At 35.0% G+C, this 20,214-nt stretch overlaps 1 protein-coding gene across 1 annotated transcript in view; it reads left to right on the plus strand.

Annotated features, from left to right (window-relative positions):
• The first annotated feature begins 7,221 nt into the window (after nt 1–7,221).
• LOC140165757 (uncharacterized) overlaps nt 7,222–20,214 on the plus strand; it is an 83,217-nt gene continuing 70,224 nt past the window's right edge. Inside the window, exon 1 of the mRNA XM_072189187.1 lies at nt 7,222–7,526. The gene's annotated coding sequence lies outside the window, so the exon portion shown is untranslated. The remainder of the gene's footprint in view (nt 7,527–20,214) is intronic.

Genomic DNA, 20,214 nt, shown 5'->3' on the forward strand with positions numbered 1-20,214 from the left:
CAAGGTAAGTTTTTCTGTCAGCCAAGATGTTTCTGAGTTCACTGCATATAACATTGTTTCCATGATCTCTTTTATTTGTTCTGAGAAGCGAAATTGCAATTGTATAATTTTTATTGTTACAGTATGTACACTAACAAATATCAACACCCAAACCCACAAAATGCAATAATTCAGTTATGTTCATCCGTTTTGTACACTCCCAGCAAACACAAAACGTTTTCGACTTTCGCAAAAGGTTAGAAAAGGTTACCAGAAAACATTTAAATGTCGGGTTATATAAATGACGTATAAAGGGTATAAAACGTTTTTCATAACATTCAAAAGCATTTGTTGATATCCTACTGCATTGTTTATGGATGTTTTCTCTCTCTGTGTCTTATCCGGGCAAATAATATTAAAAGGAAAATAAGTTGTACTCTATTTTTGCATTTTGTCATGTCACTTTTATATTTGCTTCAGCATGTTTATGTTACAATGTTAACTATCTTTACAGTTGGCAAATGGCATTGGGGGCGCGAGCCAAAATGAAGGGGCGGCAGAAGAAGAAGAAAGGGCGGCGGAAGAAGAGTAGGCCTACTATACATAAAAAAATGTGCTGCTTTTAGGGCGCTTTTTTTTTTTTTGCTCTTCGTCACTTTTTCAAACCACCGGGGGGAAAAATTGGGTCAACCTTTTCGGGCTGTTGAGGAAGGGGCGGCAAAATTGAATTTTCTTCAGCCCCCCGGATAGGAGCGGCCACGGTACGCCAATGCTTTAATTTGGTAGCTTGATATGCCTTCTTTGCATATACATGTATAGCTGTTCAGGTTGTCTCCGTTTTCTATGCATTGAATCTTGAATAAAATTTATTTTCAATTTTAATTTTGGGAAAAGACAAGCTTCATTCGTATACTACTTAGTTAAAATAGCACAAAATAGTAAAATTATAAGCAAAATTTCGTCAGATACTCAAAGTCTTTGATATTTATGACTCGATTGTCAGAATGTTTTGGCTCTTTTCCAAGAAATTAGCAAAATAGTTAACTTTTTCTTTTATCTCGAGTTATAGTACTAAATAAATGATTAGATAAAAGAACTTGATAATATTTTTAATCCCACCCAAAATGTGCTATATTTTTCTGCAATGGGGAGTACGTATTTTGCGTTGAAGTTTGCGGATACACATAGGCCTACGTGTGGTGTGATTTTATGTCATCATTTCATTATCTATGGTTAATTTCGCGAGGACACCCAGATAACGGAAAGTCTACCTTGATACTGTCCTTGCTGACAACCTATAATGTACAATGAAACTCATTAAGCGCAACTTATTTATATACTTAGGCCCTATACTCGTATGTTGAGGCCCGGGTGAATATGCCTGGTGTAAACGTATTTGTTCAATTTTGCGCAAGGGGTGTTTGTGTGTAGGGTGGGATGGGGTGTGCGGGTATGGTGGGGTGTGAGGGTAGGCCTATACGGTATGTATGGGGGTGTTTTAAACGTTATTTTAACAATAATACAACAAATTGTTATGACAGTGTATAAGTGTTTGCTTTTAGGGTTTGAAACCGTTTCCCTGTTGTCCTGTATTTTTTGAGAAATTTACATAAAATCTGCAAATTTTTGCGCGCTGTACGCGCACGCATTTTGAACAATTTTATTATTACATTTTAGTAGCAATTTGTGCTTCAAAATGGCACATTTTTGCCCAGAAGTTATTTTTCACGGTCAATGGCACCCAATTTTAGCGTTTCCACAGTGACACATAATGACCCCATGAGCTGCCACTGAATGATCCCCCTTTTTTGACAAAAATCGCCACCGACACAGGCTCGTATGCAAGCAAGTTAGATCAGGTCAAACGTTAGACCTGGTCTGACCATGGAGGTTGGACTCAGGGAGTATGTAAATACCTTCTCCCTGAGTCGAATCTCCGTGGTTAGATCAGGTCTAAAGTTAGTTAATTAATTTGTTTTGTGCATACCGACCGTGTCGTCCGGTGATATCCCTTTCATATTCGAGTGCCCCTCCTGGGATCCGATAGTCTGTAAACAAAATTGCTTGACATCATCCATCGACAAGCCAAATTAAATAGACCTATCATGCCTCACCCCCCAACTTTGTACATGCCACCACAGTTGGTCGAAAATGACTTCCCCCATAGTATTCACCAACGGGGTATACATTAATTTGCATCTCGCCTATAAAATGTATTTTTTGTTCACATTTTGTGTGACCGTGTGACCCGACCTGTAAATATACGCTAGTGGGTATTATGTATATTCTTTGCCCGATACTTTTGGGGAAATTGCTCTCCAAATCCACCAAATCCCACACCAATAAGTTACACCAATAAGTTAATACTTAATTCTAGTAGTCTTAGGCAAAGACAGAAGACTGTATAATGGCCAATGGAACTCGATTATTAGTTTCCGATTGGATGTTTGAAAAAAGGACGAGGTCGCTATTTCATTATTCATTATTCGGTCTCTTTTCATTATCCATTATGTCAACAAAATCAGTGATTTTATGAACAGCTTTCTCCAGACTTAGGTACCCCACCAGTACCAAAGTATATATTGTTGATGAAAGACCATCTCAAAACCGGTATTAATGCTTAGGTCATCTTTACAGGCATTTTGCAACAGATTGAGAAAAGATTTGAATTTGTTTTCATAAAAATGAAAAGAAATTTGCAATTTTTGTAATCACTAGAAACATGATGAGGTAATCCTTAAATTTCCATTATTTACTACATCCTCTACCCCTACAACTAAGAAAAAGTGCTGATTATGATCAGCAGGGGATGTCAGACATTTTGAGAGTTTCAATTTTGATTATTTCCATTTCAATGTTCAGATAATTGACTTTTTTATGAAAATAATGAAAGTTTTGGTCAAATTGAAAAAGTGATGCGGGAGGTCAATAGGAAACTAACAATCGAGTTCCATTAGCCTTAATAATACTGCAGGTATTATGTTATTGTTATTTCTGTTATGAGATCTATATGTCTGTACAGAAGACTATACAGAATGGATTTTGGACGATAAACCATGTTGACTTTAACATGTCAAAGTCTATAATGCAGAAGCATCAAATAAAACACCGTGTATATACAGACGGTACAAAAAAGCCAATCTGCAATGATGACTATGGCTGCCCAATGTAATTGAGTTACATTGAATTACGCCAAAGCACAGTGCCCCGGGAGCACTATTATACTGTTAATTTTTCCTATTCAGTACACCATTGTACACACACAGCGACAGGGGCGAAAAGCCAGCTTTTTTGGTCGGGGGGCAAAATAAAATTTCGGGGGCACAGACGACAAAAGTTACAGTTGCATCATACAATACATATAGAGACTGTATGTCTTTGAGCTTCCCCAAAAACGCTTTATTGGGACGATGTGCGCGCGTAGCGCGCAAAAAATTGGTATTTTACACTATTTTGGCCCATGATCGGGCTGAATTTTGGTAGAAAAGGGGCTCCTTGTCCCTTTTCTTTTCCTTTGCCCTCCTGATTTTCTCTTTCATTTTTTGTCAGAATTTTGTATAATATATTCTTTACTTGGTTCTCTTTTGTTTGACACCACTAGCTCGGGTGGTCATGCCTTCTTGGCTTTGGAGATATGAAAAGGACCCATATGAAAGTCGACTCGTGTCTTATGAGGAGTGTCACCCCGGGTTAGTCAGTAAGTGATCCTGTGTCATATACTGGGGTACCCAAAAAGGTGGTTTTGTTACATTTTCATGTGCAGCTTGGATTTCAAAACACTGTCTCTTAATTGAGTATTCCTTCACTTAGAAGATTCAATTAGGTCTTAATTAAATTGAGGCTAATTTATTCTACATTACTCATGTTTTAACCTGTTTTAAAATAATTTTTAATTATTTTCTAAATATGACGTTTGGCATGAAATATGACAAGGGTGGTTGAGGATTACGGGGAGGAGGATTAGGAGGAGGGATTCGTATCGTAAATTTGATCTAAAGCCCCCATTAAAAAATTGAATATTGTAAAAAAATGTCTAAATGAACTCCCAGACATCTAAACCAAGTAAATAAATACAGAAGGTCATTTAAGGTAGTATGAACGGCTACGGTGTCATGCTCAGATTTGCTTAAAAATAATACTGAATGTGGAGATGGGTGAGAAAAACTCACCTGCCAATTTTAAATTTTTTCCAAAAGAGCGTTTTTGACTTATGTAATTTTTTGTGATTGGAAAACCCCATAGACTTTACACACGGCATGTTTTTGGCATGTTGCCAAGTTCTTCAAATCAGCTCAATTTTTGAAAACAAGTAATTTGTTTAAATGTGATTTTCTCTCCTTTATACCCACTGCATAAATCGGATTTTTAATTTATTTTATTGCAAAAATGCTACTTAATAAAGGACAGCAATTTTTTCCAAGATATTGGCTTTAACAAAGGAGATATAAAATGGTAATGTTAGTACTTTTTTCAATTTTCTTGACTTTTTGTAGAAACACTAAATTACCTAAATTCTAGAATTTTTTTGAGCTAACTATAGGTCCAATTTCAACAAACAAGGTGTCATATGAAAGGTAATCAAATTTAGAAAATTCTCTCGCCAGCTTTTTTTAATTAAGTGTTTCTATTTTAAGTTATAGGTGTTTCTAAATTTCCCTAAAATCAAAATTTTAAAAATTAATTTTCTAAAAAATTAAACACTTTATCCAAAAAAAGCTGGCGAGAGAATTTAGATATTAAGCTTATACATCATCCCTGAAAGTTTGGAAACCATAGCACACTCCATGTTGGCAAAAAAAAATTATAATGTGGAAAAATTTAGGTAATTTTCAAAAAATAAAGAAATACATAAGAAATGGTAAAATTTGTATGAAACTCTAAAAATAGGTGGAGTGAAGACTTATCTTTAGTTTGTTCTAAGTTTTAAATTAATACACAATTCCAATTTGCTATTGTGGCTATTTTGCTGCAAGCTTGATTAGCCGTTCAGACTAATACTTGCTCAGAATGATTGTAAATGTGGAAAAAAGAGGTGGGGTTAAATCCCACCTACTTTGTGATTGTTTTTGCCCGCACTCTCTCAAGGTGTCAAAATGCTCAGGAGGATGAACCACTTCAAATGAGACGTGTAGGTAAAATGTTTGAAACATTTCATTTTTTTACTATGTAAGGTAAAGGAGACGATCCTGTATAAACAGTGATCGGAGTGCCCATCTCTCTTATGGCGATTGGGCCAGACTCCTCCATGTAATGTTGCTACAGGGGGATCGCTACACCTCCTCTACAGCGAGTCTGTTACCTTCCCAGCATTTAAGAATGCCGGTACCCATTTAAACACCTGGGTGGAGAGGAGTAATCGAGATAAAGTGCCTTACTCAAGGGCACAACACGATGGCGTCGCCGGGGCTCGAACCCACAACCTTCCGATTATGAGTCAGTGCCCGTTCCGCTAGGCCACCGTGCTCCCAAATTTTACTATGTAACACAAAGGTACCCCAGGTTGTGACACAGGACCAAGTAAGTTAGTAAGTAAGCAAGTAACATACACTATTATAGGCTGGTACCATTTCATGGTTCAGCAAAAACTCCAGAGAAAGAATGAGGCCACATATATTGTTGAAATATCTTTTGTTAGTGGTAAATATTAAGGTCAAATTCCAAATACCAAAATTAAACATTAGGCCTATGCGACGCAGACATTTCCCAACTTATGTAATTTCGCCATTGTGTCAGTGTCTTCATTATTTGTTTGAGACCTTCTCCAAACATTCGTGCTATTAATTACGTAAACGGCCATTCCATCTTTACCAAACATGCCAAATGTGTTATTTTTTTATGTAAACGAAAGGCTAAGACAGCATTTTGAGATTTATGTTATATACTCGATCGTCTCCTTCCAACTGCCTCCGTGCGGGCCTCGCGGCAAGACCTGGCCTGGATTCATAAACAACGAAGTATAACGTATCGCTGGTTCGACTCCCATTGACACCGCGGAAACTATTTTCCTTTTCATATAAATGCATGATTGCATCCAGAAACGAGTCACTTGTTGGTAAATCATGCACAGATAGGCCTACCCTTAGGGGTGGTGCAATAATTATGTGTACCCCCGGGGGTGAATTCTCAAAATGGTCTGCCAAAATTCGCTTGCCCCCCCTTTGGCCGTGCCAAAAAACCTTTGCCCCCCCCTTTCGACGTGCCAAAAACCTTTGCCCCCCCTTTTGACGTGCCAAAAATATTTGCCCCCCCTTACACATGCAAGATTTTGGGGAACCCGAATTTAAAACCTTAAATTGTCTGAACATATAATGCGAGCGCAGCGAGCAGGAAATTTTGCATATTTGAACGTGTTCGTAACGTTTTCCTACGCCTTTTTAGGGCGTAATATAGAAACGGTGCCCAAAATATCTGTGCCAAAAATTGCTTGCCCCCCCTTTCGACCTGCCAAAATCGCTTGACCCCCCTTTCGACCTGCCAAAAATGCTTGCTCCCCCTTTGGCCTGCCAAAAATCTTTGCCCCCCTATAATTCACCCCTTCGGGGTACACACATAATTATTGCACCACCCCTTAAATGTCACTAACATTGTCATCCCAGGTACGGAAGATTCTGTTGCATGAAATAACGTATGCATCACGCATCTTGGGACTTGGTCAGTATATTATTACGACATCAGAAAGAGCTATTATCATGGTTATCCGGATTGTTTTGCCCCTTTTCATCCTCTCTTCTCTCTCTGGCCTCCTTCTTGTCAATCGTTCAGCTATCTTCATCCCCAAGGTGATGCAATTTTACACGCGTGGACGTAAAATATCAAGTTACACAAATTCGTCTGCGAATTTTATCAAGAGCTGTCAAAACGAAACAAAAAACTTTAAAAAAGAACCACTGTCCTAAGACCATGAAGACTGATCGATCTACTAGTGTGCCTGTTTATTCTCCTACATGATGCGTATGATTTGTTAGCAATTTGCCAATTAGGGTTTAATCACGATATTTCAACATCAGTTTTCAAATATTATTCCCTATAGTTTGGCATTTTTGTCGTCTGCTCTTTAAAGCGGGAAAAGAGTTAATGCAGATTCTCTACGCGGGATGCATGTTGTGCAGTCTGCTATATTTGCTCAGATTTAAAATGCGATAGGTTTGGAAATATTATCAGCAACATGTAAGAATAAACCAAGGAGTAAACACCGGGAACCGAATAGTACACAGTGCAAAGTACAGTCAATTATCGAACTGGTACAATCATGTACAGCCACATACTACACGTGGAATGAAGGAATGGATGGTTAATGGAATATACTTCAACATGTTCCGCTTTCGGAAATCAGTACTTTCATGTTAAAGAATCTACAAGTGAAGTAAAAACTTGCATAATTATATAGAATATTCGTATACTGGAAAAACAAGGTGGCTAAATTTACAGTGCTTCGACGAGAATTGTTCTATACTCATAGCGGGGAAGTTTGTGTATAAGATCTGCTATGTGATCACATCCCTACACCAAGATTTACCAACATTTATTTTTGGCTTGTAAATAATATGGTGAGTACAAATATTGTATTTTACTTTGTAAGCATTTTTTTTCTGGACTTTATTATATAGTCATTTGGTAAATGCCAAATATTATTGTATGCATCGCGTATATATTGAGCTTACATCATGCGCTGACTAATAGTGGTACGTTTGTTAACTTGTTGAGGCCATGCCATTCACTATCAAGTTGACACCGATATCAAACAGGAATAAATGGTGAGTATACATTGCATACACATATTGGATTCTCTTTAAAAGATAAGGGGTTAATCTTTGACTATATAGCCTATACTCTAAAGGGCTTTTGTACAGAAAACTATATAGGCTATAAGTGTGATAATCATAATTATTAAAAAATGCTTGTCGGGCCCGACCATTCAACTTTATATGGATAGAAATTATATGAAAATGAGCTAAATCCATTATTTTCTGGATAAATGCATGAACGAGTCCAACCTCAACTGGATTGGCCTATCTGCGAACAGTGGCAATGAACATCACCTCATTTCCCGAGGAGGACACAATTGATAACTTTATATAACAAGAAGAGTCTTTCAAAAAGACACAGTTCACAAATTAGGTGTATTATTTGTTCTATAAAACTTCCCATTTTCATATCTAACCTACTCTGATCTTACAATAAATTAGTAATTTGAGGCATAATGATACCTATACATTTTGAATCTGGCGTATATAACTCTCCAGCAAACAAACTTTCCAAGTCAATTATACCATGCAAATTATATAAGTGGCCCAATAATTATTAGAGTTCCAATTAAGATAAGCAAACATTACTGGGTAGATAACAGAAACTTAAATTCGTCAGTTGGACGTAATTGAGTATATCGCCTGTATCAAAATAGCAGTGTATTTTTCATATAATTATACAGTAATATGCTCAGCCTTATCACAAAATAAACAATAGCATTGACCTTACCCACCAATCAGTAAAGCCCATTATAATCATGTGATGGCTCAATCCAATAGTAAACATGCTTAGAAAAGTGGCAAAAAAATAGTCCTGTCTGCCATTGTCTCAATACAAGATAAGATGTGCTAAAAAGTCCTTGTCATGTGGGGCAGGATTAAATAAAGGGATACAAACCTAGGTATGAGGCATTAGGAATTATATAGCCTCTTATAACCACAGGGTTGATGGGCTACAATATCTATTCAAGACACAGTGTGTGTAAGGGATAAACTGTGCATATGAGATATGGGTTTATGTGGAAATGTTCACTCCGTGAACAAAAAGTATACCCCTTGTATACGTATACTCGCACACTTTCAAAATCATACTCATAGTGTGATTTATGTGAGTTTCAACAATATGTTGTCTTTTTAGCCTCAAATAACGCAATAATCTGCCAATGCTGCCGTTCATAAACTATAAACCATTTGTACAGATTGACCAAATAAACAAACTTGAAAAAAATTATATAACTCGCTCCTATGCATTTTAGTCACTATAAAAATCCATGTATACTCAGTATGTTGAAGTCATTGGGAGTTCATTACCATTTACCCCCATACAGGGCTTGATCTATTCTACTCGGGTCAAAACTGGGATTTGCTAAGCATGTCGAAATGCGCAGTCTAACCACATGACCTACTGGATTTGCCAGAATTGCCACGAAATCGGTTTTATTTTTTTTTCCTTAAAAAATTTGATACTGCAAGGCATATAACCCCAGATTATGTAGTCGTATTCGCTTTAAGCATAAACTGTAAATATATGCTTTAATAAGGGACTTTACTCGTACAGAGTGATACTCTCTAGAGAAGGTTGATGAAAGACTTGTCTACATCTTCATCATCATAGCGTATAGATATTTTTGTTTGTAGCATCATAGATTATTATATCTTGTCTAGAAGATTGACGGGTCCAAATAATCACCTGCTGCACAGGGTCATTTGGTATCCACACTACGATTTAATATTAGATCTGCATATCAGTAGATAGTATTAATATTTAAATAAAAATCTTTTTTGACAATGAGTTAGTTTGAGTGCGACGTGACTTTCTTTACACATCTTACAAATTTTCAAATTCTTGATGGGGTAGGCCTATGATGAAAAAAACCCCACCAACAGCAGTAGTTGTGCATACTTCATTAGAGACGCAAACAGATATGTTATAATACTAGCTTGGATTATCAATCACATCTTCACACATTACACTGTGTAACCATGGTAATATAACCATATTTACAATTTATCTGAGAATATATAAAAAAGCAAAAAGCGTATATCACACACACACACCTGATGGATTCGTACTAGAGTTGCGTGTTATGGTAATCTACGATGGATCATGCAACTCAAGGATTTGTCAAAACGTATAGCCTGAAAATATAAAGTGAGAGCAAAAACTCTCAGTGAGTGCAAATATATTGGATTTTGTTTATAAAGGCCATTTTTAGATGTTCATTGCAGGAGGTAACTTGATACGATATAAACCGCACATTGTGCTATATATGGTTTAAAGAGGATGAGCATTCAACACGTATGCTATTATAATCATTTTAAAGTTTTGTGGATCTATAAAATGACAACATAAATTATATTATATAGGCCTACCGTAGAATTCTATCAAAGACTGTAAAAAAAGGTCATGAAACATTGTACAGATATATATATTTGCACCTTGTATTTGCAAACAAAAATATCTTCGCAGCTCGTCACATCTCAAATTCTCAATGATACATATACAGGGTGTCCCAGAATGATTTATACCGGGAAAGATGGAATTTTGTAGGTATGAATGGCATTTCTATTGGTCATATTGTTTTACATTTTAAGTTTTACATATATTTAGCTTTCTCAGATTTTTAAGATAAATTGGACGTTTCTAGTAGAATTTAGAGAGGATTGCGTAAAAATGGTGAATTCCAGGTTTTGACAGAGCAACCTATTTGAAAATCTGTAAAATTACTAACCATTCAGCACAAAGTTATTTGGAAAATGTTATGCAGTATATTTGTTGTGTCCTGTTCTTACTTCTACTAAATAGTCGATATCTATCGTTTATTTGTGATGTTACGAAGTTACCTTGTATGGAATAAAAGATTTGCTACGCTTGAGTGACCTTAAACTATTCTTTCTTTGGCGGCAGTTTTGAAGACACTTATTGTGGTGTGTGAGTTTCATCATTTGAAATGCCGGCAGAGATGGATTTTTCATAAAAGTATAGAGAAGGTTCGTCCTTAGTGTCACAGCATGTATTTATGTCCACAGTATATTGGCAAACCCACAGCTACGTGACGATGAAGATTAAAATTTACTGCGGAGGATCCTTGAGGAAGTTGTATCCTCTGTAATAATGACATTTTTGGGTAAAAATCACATAAAAAGTATGTTTTTCAACCTAAATATCTGATGTCATATTGAAATGTTTCACTTAATCCCATATCAAGAATTATTTAGCATTGTAAGCTCTACATCTGTGCCAAATTTGGTGTATTTCATATAAAAGAATTTAGGATTTCTTCAGGGGCGTAACCAGACCTGACCTTCCGGGGGGGCAAGATTGAAAAATTTCCCAATTCTTGACCAAAAGTCGCGAGCGGCTTGTCGCGAAGCGTTAAACTCGTGGGGTCCAGGGGCCCGCCTTAGGGGCCCTGGTGGGGTCCAGGGCAAAGCCCCGGGGGGGTCAAGGGGCGGAGCCCCTGAAGCTCCTGGTTTTTGGCATATTAGAAGCTAAAAATCAGTGTTTCAGAGTACAAATTTCAAATTCCCTCTTTCTTCCCCTTTTCTCTTCTCCCTTCCCTTTTTCTCTTCTCCCTTCCCCTTTTCCCCTCTTTTTTTTTTCTTTTCTTCTTTCCCCTTTCTCTTCTTTCCTCTTTTTTTCCCCCTTTTTCTCTTCTCCTTCCCCTTTTTTCTTCCCTCTTTTTCTCTCCATCCCCCCTTTTCCCCTTCCCAATTTTTTTGGTCTTCTTTTGGTCTTCCCCACTGGTTACGCCACTGGATTTCTCCAATATATTGCACAGTGCGGCTGGACGATGGTGATAAAGAATCCATGTGTTATGATGCCTTTGCACTGTAAATTTCACACATGCAGTTTTCGTCCATTTTTAGTAATAGCAATGTCACGCAAAAACGAATCAAGCAATTTCCATGAAAGTCACAGAATAAGTAGGAGACATGTGTGGCATTGTATTAAGATTAGATACACTGTTGACTATATATTTTTGATATTTTGTTCAAACACGGTATAAATCATTCTGGGATACCTTGTATATAAGATACACCCACCCAATCAAACAAAACAGAAGTGGTCTCAACGATGATGAAAATGAAGACGATAATATACTCATCTAATAAGGCAACGTAATATGAATTACGACAGGAAAAAAATACGATACACTCGTACTATATAAATCAATTTGAACGTTCTGAAAACCTGTTTAACTTACTATCTTCAAACGTATTCATATACCGTAAAATACCATCCACAAGCATACATGTATATATGCCTCTATTATAGAGGCATTTATAATAACTGAGGGTGTTTTTTTGACGAAAGAGACAAAAGGCTGACACTCTCCAAAACATTATTTGGAGTTTGAGCAAATATATTACTGAAACTGGCGGCTGTACAAACATGTATTATTGTAAGACCATCCCTATTGTATTTTTGGTAGACGGTGTCTGCCTTTCGCATATTTGACTCTTTCGTCAAAAAACCCTCGTTTTTAGAGGCATATTAATATGTTTGTAGATTGAAGTCTACGGTGAATAAGTTTGAAGGTAGTAAATTAAAAATAACTATTTTAAGCTCAGATTAGAACAGGTTTTCATTACATAATCAAAGTGATTTATTATACGAGTGTATCGTATTTTTTCCTGTCGTAATACATATTACGTTGCTTCATTGGATGAGCTTCATTGTATATTACCGTCTTCATTTTCATCATCGCTGAGAGCACTTATTTTGTTTGATTGGGTGTTTCTACATGTGTATCATCATTAAGATGTGAAGAGCTGTGGAGATATTATTGTATGCAAATACATGTACATGGTGCAAATATATTTGCAAATTATGTCCCACGACTTCAGTGAAGATATCATCTTTTCAATCTTTGAGTTGGTGCAATCCGTGTTTTTTTATATTTGTTTGATGAACACTGCAGTAAAGTAAGGGACCGTTCACAAACACTTGGGGCCCTTAAAAGTTTTGACCCTCCTAAGGGGGGGGGGGGGTGAAAAAAATGACCACAAATTTTCCTGGGAAAATAACATCTATTTCCACGTCAAACAAATCACACAGTTGTAAAAGATATATATATTAGGCCCATGAAAGTCAATTCCGAGTTTATCGTCACTTTTTTTTTCCAGGTTGGTGAGGTGACTTTTTCATTTTTCATTTTTATTATTTCATCAGATTTCATTATTGACCTAAAATGCGTGTTAATTTAAAGCAAAATGGAAATAAATGCGACGAAGAAATTTTCACGAAAGATAGGGACTAGAAAAGTTAGAAAAGAGCCTGGTTTTGCTTCCAAGTTATGAATTTATATGTTTTACAAACAAAATTATATGTTTCCAGTTGCTAAAACACTGATACTTTGAAAATAATGAATTATTTTGGCATTTTTGAAAATTTGACGCGGGTATTTTTGGTTTCCAAAAGGTGACGCGGGCGGGGGACGATAAACTCGGAATCGACTTTCACTCGCCTTATATACGGAATATTAATACTTATTTTTATTCTATGACTGAATATATACCGGGTGTCCCAAAAAAGGTTACATGTAGATTTTTGAAAATAATATAAGTTAATGTTAACAAATATTAATGTCCTTTTCATGATATAATCTATGTACCCTCTATGTTCACCATGCTTACGTGACATAATGCAACACGAGGTTCACTGCACGCACATATACCCGCAGTCCGCATGGTGTATTTGGCGGGTCATTTGAGTAGGTCCAGTCATAGCATGGCAGACACAGTAGGCTTATATTATTATGTTGAATAGAGAATTAAACTTTTTATTACGTTTAAGTTTTTATTCTAGAGTTCAGTCAGACATTGGACAATTTTATCTCAACAAAACCCACACAAAGCCTAAATGCAAATTAATTTCATTATGTGGATGGCAGGAGATACAGCGTGCAGAAATGCCTTCACCAAAAAGGGGTTCCTCTCTAATGACCATCTTCCTTAGATGCTCTAAGGGACGCACCATTAGATTCTCAGGGGGGGCATAGGAGTTTGAGTCAGGTGGATTTTTTTTTTTTGCGCCTCCGAAGGCAGATTTTTTTTTTCCGCCGCCGCGAAGTATTAATATTTTTCAATTTTAATGTATACCTTTATACAAAGTTGGGTGGGGGAAATTTTTTTTTACTCATCAGTGAGGCAAATTTTGTTTTTCGTCTCACTAGTGGGCGAAGGTGTTTTTTTCGTCTCACTAGTGGGCGAAGTTTTTTTTCTTTCAAAAAACTCCCATGCCCCCCCCCCCCCTGGAAATCTAATGGTGCGCAAGATACGAAATATTTCATTTGTCAATATGGTTCTTCAGAGCAATAAGTTCAACCATAAAAAAAAATTCATTTTCTACATGTAACCTTTTTATGGGACACCTTGTATATACAGGACTTAAACGTTTGCAGTATGTTGATTCAGTAGTCTGTTACGTGTATGTAGAATTGAACATATTGAAATAAAGTCCCTGCTGTCGAATATAGTTAAACGGCATACATAATCCCTTTCCGATTGACCCGATACAGATTTATATTCTTTCTTTTCAAAAATAAAATAAGTTAAATTGACGTTATCATGTGACATTTAACTGTGTTCACTCTGCCTTGTACAATCTTCTCTGGTACAACACATCCAATGAAATGAAATCAAGAGAATCATCATATCAAATTTATTGATGGTAGAAAAACCTATTCTACGGCCCGAACGACCCAGATTTTGCGTTTGAAGGATTTTTCTTTTTTGGGCTTTTAGTTGCATGCAAGTGAAGTGGCTTGCTTTTGACTGAAATTTTGGTTGTAAAACATTTCTATTTCTCAAGTTTTCGGTGTTTTTTTGTGTCAAACAGGTGTTTTTTTGTCTTTCAAACGTCACCTACGGTATATCAGCTTGATTGAATGGAGTGTATCTGCATTTGGAAACACAAATAGCAAAAGATGGTCAGAAGTACCTGTTACCATGGTTACTGAACATAGTACAAAGGAATACACAGAAATGAAAATAGCAAAATGCAAAATATGAATATTATTATAAATTAGATTGATATTTCAAACGTTTCTATTTTTATTTTTGTTTATTATTCCAAACATTAATCTCAAGTAGAAAATAGCAGCAATATCATGTAGTGAAGTAAAGAAAATGTAGATACAGAACTGAAGAACATTGTAGAATTATTTTCTTTTCATGTCCATGTGTGCAATCTCAAATTCTCAGTTTACGTTATTTAGCCTACATCTTGTTACTGCAAGGTTGCTATTTGAAATTTAGAAACCATCATTTTCTGTAATTTACTGTTTAGAATACCTGCTATATAGTTTGGAATATCTAAGATGTCTTATACTTGATTAATTAGAGTCTGTCGATGTCGTATTACTTAGGTTGTTGCATGAGGAGTTTAAGCTTATGTTGTTAATGTGATAAGATGAAGACTTGTTGTCGTGGCAACATCAGTGTGGCATGCACTGTGATGACAAGATTTATACCGCGACTTTATGGGGATATAAGCACAACTCTCTCTATAATTTCTTTATCTCCCGCTTTATATCTTTTCCTATCGTCTTGTTTCTATTTCTGACATGTCTCTGTGTTCTGTCATTCTCGCTTTGCTCTGCCTCTCATTACCATGAGATTCTGTCGCTTTCGGTTCTATTATTACGATTTTCTGTTACTCCTGTTATTTACTATCTGCGAAGTACTATCTGAACATAACAATACAAAGGAATACACAAAAATACAAATAGCAAAATACATAGATTGATATTTCAAACATTAATCACAAGGTGAATATGAAATGTAGACTGAACTGAAGAACATTGTAGAATTACCGGTATTTCATTTTCATGTCCATAATTAGTACAATTTCAAATTTTCAGTTTATGTTATTTACATCTTATAACTTATACCTCACAATGTTGCTATTTGAAACATGGAAATCCCTATTTTCTAAAATTTACTATTCATCTTGGAATATCTAAAATTTCTTATACTTGATTAATTAGAGTCTGTCGATGTCGTCTTACTTAGGTTGTTGCATGAGGAGTTTAAGCTTATAGGATGTTGTTAATGTGATAAGATGAAGACTTGTTGTCATGGCAACATCAGTGTGGCATGCACTGTGATGACAAGTTACCGCGAATGAATTTTACGGGGATATATAAATTTCTCTATCTCCCGCTTTATATCTTTTCCTATCGTCTTGTTTCTATTTCTGACATGTCTCTGTTCTGTCATTCTTGCTCTGCCTCTCATTACTCTGAGATTCTGTCGCTTTCGGCTCTATATTACGATTATCTGTTTCTCCTGTTATTTACCTTATTTTTTTTCCGTTTTATTTTTTCTTTCTTTCCTCCCTTTCTTTCTTTCTTTCTTTCTTGCTTGCTTGCTTGCTTGCTTGCTTGCTTGCTTGCTTGCTTGCTTGCTTTCTTTTTCTTTCTTTCTTTCTTTCATTATTTTCAATTTCTCGGTCTACTTGGTTTCCCCTCCCCATGTTAATTTCATTTCGCTCTGGCTACTTTGCTTCGCCCCCTCTCACTTGAGTAAATCGTTATTTTTCCCTGTCGTAATACATATTACATTGCCTCATCGAAAGAGCTTGATTGTATATTAGTACCGTCTTCATTTTCATCATCGCTGAGAGCACTTCTTAATAACCTGTTTTATTTGCTTGCACGTATCTACATGTGTATCATTGAGATGTGAAGAGCTCCGAAGATATTTATGTATGCAAATACAAGGTGCAAATATATATATCTGTGCAAATTATGTTTCATGACCTCATTGGAGATATTATCTTTTCAATCTTTGAATTGGCGCAATCTGTGTGTTTTTTAATGGTTGTTTTGTTGTTGTTGGTTTTTTTTGGGTTTTTTTTTTGCAGAAAGAACACTGCTGTAAAATAAAAAGGAATATCTTAAACATGTAAGATATGAAGTGTCATTAATTTGATTATACACTCTTGCTGGACATAATTATATCATATGCAGTTAGACTCTGTGTAATTTTAAACCAGGGATTTAAGGTTTAGCTATATGTTCTTTTGTATCTAAGTTTTTCTTATGCGCCTTGGGATTATCTTTCAATGTAAAGCGCGCTGTATATATCCCATATTATTATTATTATTTATCTATTTATTTTAAGGGCTTGGGTATGAACGTTTGGACAGTATTTATTTTGGGACATTAGAGCACATCAGACATATCGAATTGCATTCTGAATACGAAGAATGTCATTCTGATATCAAATAATTTTGGTTTTTGAAATTCGCAATTTAATACACATTTTATGGCAAATCATTAAAAATTGATATTTTTGATATTTAACAGTACTCGAAGTAAACTTTATAAATCTGATGATTTATATTTTAACGTGTATGTAGGTGGGATGAAATGCCGACGATCAATTGAAAATTTTGACCTTTCGTATTGAAGATAGGGATTTTTTTTTCCCAAAACACCAAAAAAAATTAGGGCTTTTTGGGAAAAAACTCTATATCTTCAATATGAAAGGTCACAATTTTCAATTGACCGTCGGCTTTTCCTCCCTGCTACATACATTTTAAGAATATATCATTAGATTTATATAATTTACTTCGAGGACTGTTATATATCAAAATTTGAAAAATATCAAATTTTTATAATTTGTCATAAAATTTGTATTATATTGTGATTTTCAAAAATGAAAATTATTTGATATCAGAAAGACATGCTTCGTATTCAGAATGCAATTCGATAGGTCTGAGGTGCTCTCATGTCCCACAAAAAATACTGTCGAAACGCAATAAACGCTCATTTTAGATCCCTTAAACTTTAGATCTCATTTTAACAAAACGAGTTTGAGCCTCATCTTTGTATATTTAGATTTTGTTATTCCATTTCAAATTTCAATTTGATATTTTATGATTCTAGGACAAATTCTTTGTAAATAACATCTATTTCCACGCCAAACAAATCACAAAGATCATAACAAAAATATTATATCCTATACGAAATAATGCTTTTACAGGACATAAACGTTTGCAGTATATGTTGATTCAGTAGTCTGTTACGTGTATGTAGAATTGAATATATTGAAATAAAGTCCCCGTCGAATATAGTTAAACGGCATACATAATCCCTTTCCGATTGACCCGATACAGATTTATATTCTTTCTTGTCAAAAATGAAATAAGCAAAATTGAAGTTATCATGTGACATTTAACTGTGTTCACTCTACCTTGTACAACACATCCAATGAAATCAAATCAAGAGAATCATCATATCAAATTTATTGACGGTAGAAAAATTATACGGCCCGAACGACCCAGATTTTGCGTTTGAAGGATTTTTCTTTTTTGGGCTTTTAGTTGCATGCAAGTGAAGTGGCTTGCTTTTGACTGAAATTTTGGTTGTAAAATATTTCTATTTCTCAAGTTTTCGGTGTTTTTTGTGTCAAACAGGTGTTTTTTGTCTTTCAAACGTCACCTATATCAGCTTGATTGAATGGAGTATATCTGCATTTGGAAACACAAATAGCAAAATATGGCCAGAAGTACTACCTGTTACAGAACATAGTATAAAGGAATGCACAGAAATGAAAATAGCAAAATGCAAAATATGAATATTATTATAAATTAGATTGATATTTCAAACATTTTTATTTTTATTTTTGTTTATTATTTCAAACATCAATCTCAAGTAGAAAATAGCAGCAATAGCATGTAGTAAAGTAAAGAAAATGTAGATACAGAACTGAAGAACATTGTAGAATTATTTTCTTTTCCTGTCGATAATTAGTGCAATTTCAAATTTTCAGTTTATGTTATTTAGCCTACATCTGATAACTTATACTTCACAAGGTTGCTATTTGAAATTTAGAAACCATAATTTTCTGTAATTTACTGTTTATAGTATACCTGCTATATAGTTGGGAATATCTAAGATGTCTTATATACTTGATTAATTAGAGTCTGTCGATGTCACCTTACTTAGATTGTTGCATGAGGAGTTTAAGCTTATAGGATGTTGTAAATGTGATAAGATGAAGACTTGTTGTCATGGCAACATCAGTGTGGCATGCACTGTGATGAGAAGATTACCGCGAATGAATTTTACGGGGATATAACTCTCTTATAATTTCTCTATCTCCCGCTTTATATCTTTTCCTATCGTCTTGTTTCTATTTCTGACATGTCTCTCTGTTCTGTCATTCTTGCTCTGCTCTGCCTCTCATTACTCTGAGATTCTGTCGCTTTCGGCTCTATATTACGATTATCTGTTTCTCCTTTTATTTACCTTATTTTTATCGCGTTGTATTATTTCTTTCTTTCTTTCGTTCGTTCGTTCGTTCGTTCGTTCGTTCGTTCTTTCTTTCTTTCTTTCTTTCTTTCTTTCTTTCTTTCTTTCTTTCTTTCTTTCTTTCGTTCTTCGTTCGTTCGTTCGTTCGTTCTTTCTTTCTTTCTTTTTCTTTCTTTCTTTCTTTCTTTTTCTTTCTTTCTTTCTTTCTTTCTTTCTTTCTTTCTTTCTTTCTTTCTTTCTTTCTTTCTTTCTTTCTTTCTTTCTTTCTTTCTTTCTTTCTTTTCATTTTCAGTTGAAAAAGATCATAACAACAATATTATATCCTATACGAAATAATGCTTTTACAGGACATAAACGTTTGCAGTATGTTGATTCAGTAGTCTGTTACGTGTATGTAGAATTGAACATATTGAAATAAAGTCCCTGTCGAATATAGTTAAACGGCATACATAATCCCTTTCCGATTGACCCGATACAGATTTATATTCTTTCTTGTCAAAAATGAAATAAGTAAAATTGACGTTATCATGTGACATTTAACTGTGTTCACTCTATACCTTGTACAACACATCCAATGAAATCAAATCAAGAGAATCATCATATCAAATTTATTGACGGTAGAAAAATTATACGGCCCGAACGACCCAGATTTTGCGTTTGATGGATTTTTCTTTTTTGGGCTTTTAGTTGCATGCAAGTGAAGTGGCTTGCTTTTGACTGAAATTTTGGTTGTAAAACATTTCTATTTCTCAAATTGTCGGTGTTTTTGTGTCAAACAGGTGTTTTTTGTCTTTCAAACGTCACCTATTTCAGCTTGATTGAATGGAGTATAGCTGCATTTGGAAACACAAATAGCAAAATATGGCCAGAAGTACTACCTGTTACTGAACATAGTACAAAGGAATGCACAGAAATGAAAATAGCAAAATGCAAAATATGAATATTATTATAAATTAGATTGATATTTCAAACATTTTTATTTTTATTTTTGTTAATTATTTCAAACATTAATCTCAAGTAGAAAATAGCAGCAATAGCATGTTTAAGTAAAGAAAATACCGTATAGATACAGAACTGAAGAACATTGTAGAATTATTTTCTTTTCATGTCCATAATTAGTGCAATTTCAAATTTTCAGTTTATGTTATTTAGCCTACATCTTGTATCTTATACTTCACAAGGTTGCTATTTGAAATTTAGAAACCATAATTTTCTGTAATTTA

Source organism: Amphiura filiformis, chromosome 1 (assembly GCF_039555335.1).
Source record: "Amphiura filiformis chromosome 1, Afil_fr2py, whole genome shotgun sequence".
In the NCBI taxonomy this organism is placed as follows: domain Eukaryota; kingdom Metazoa; phylum Echinodermata; class Ophiuroidea; order Amphilepidida; family Amphiuridae; genus Amphiura; species Amphiura filiformis.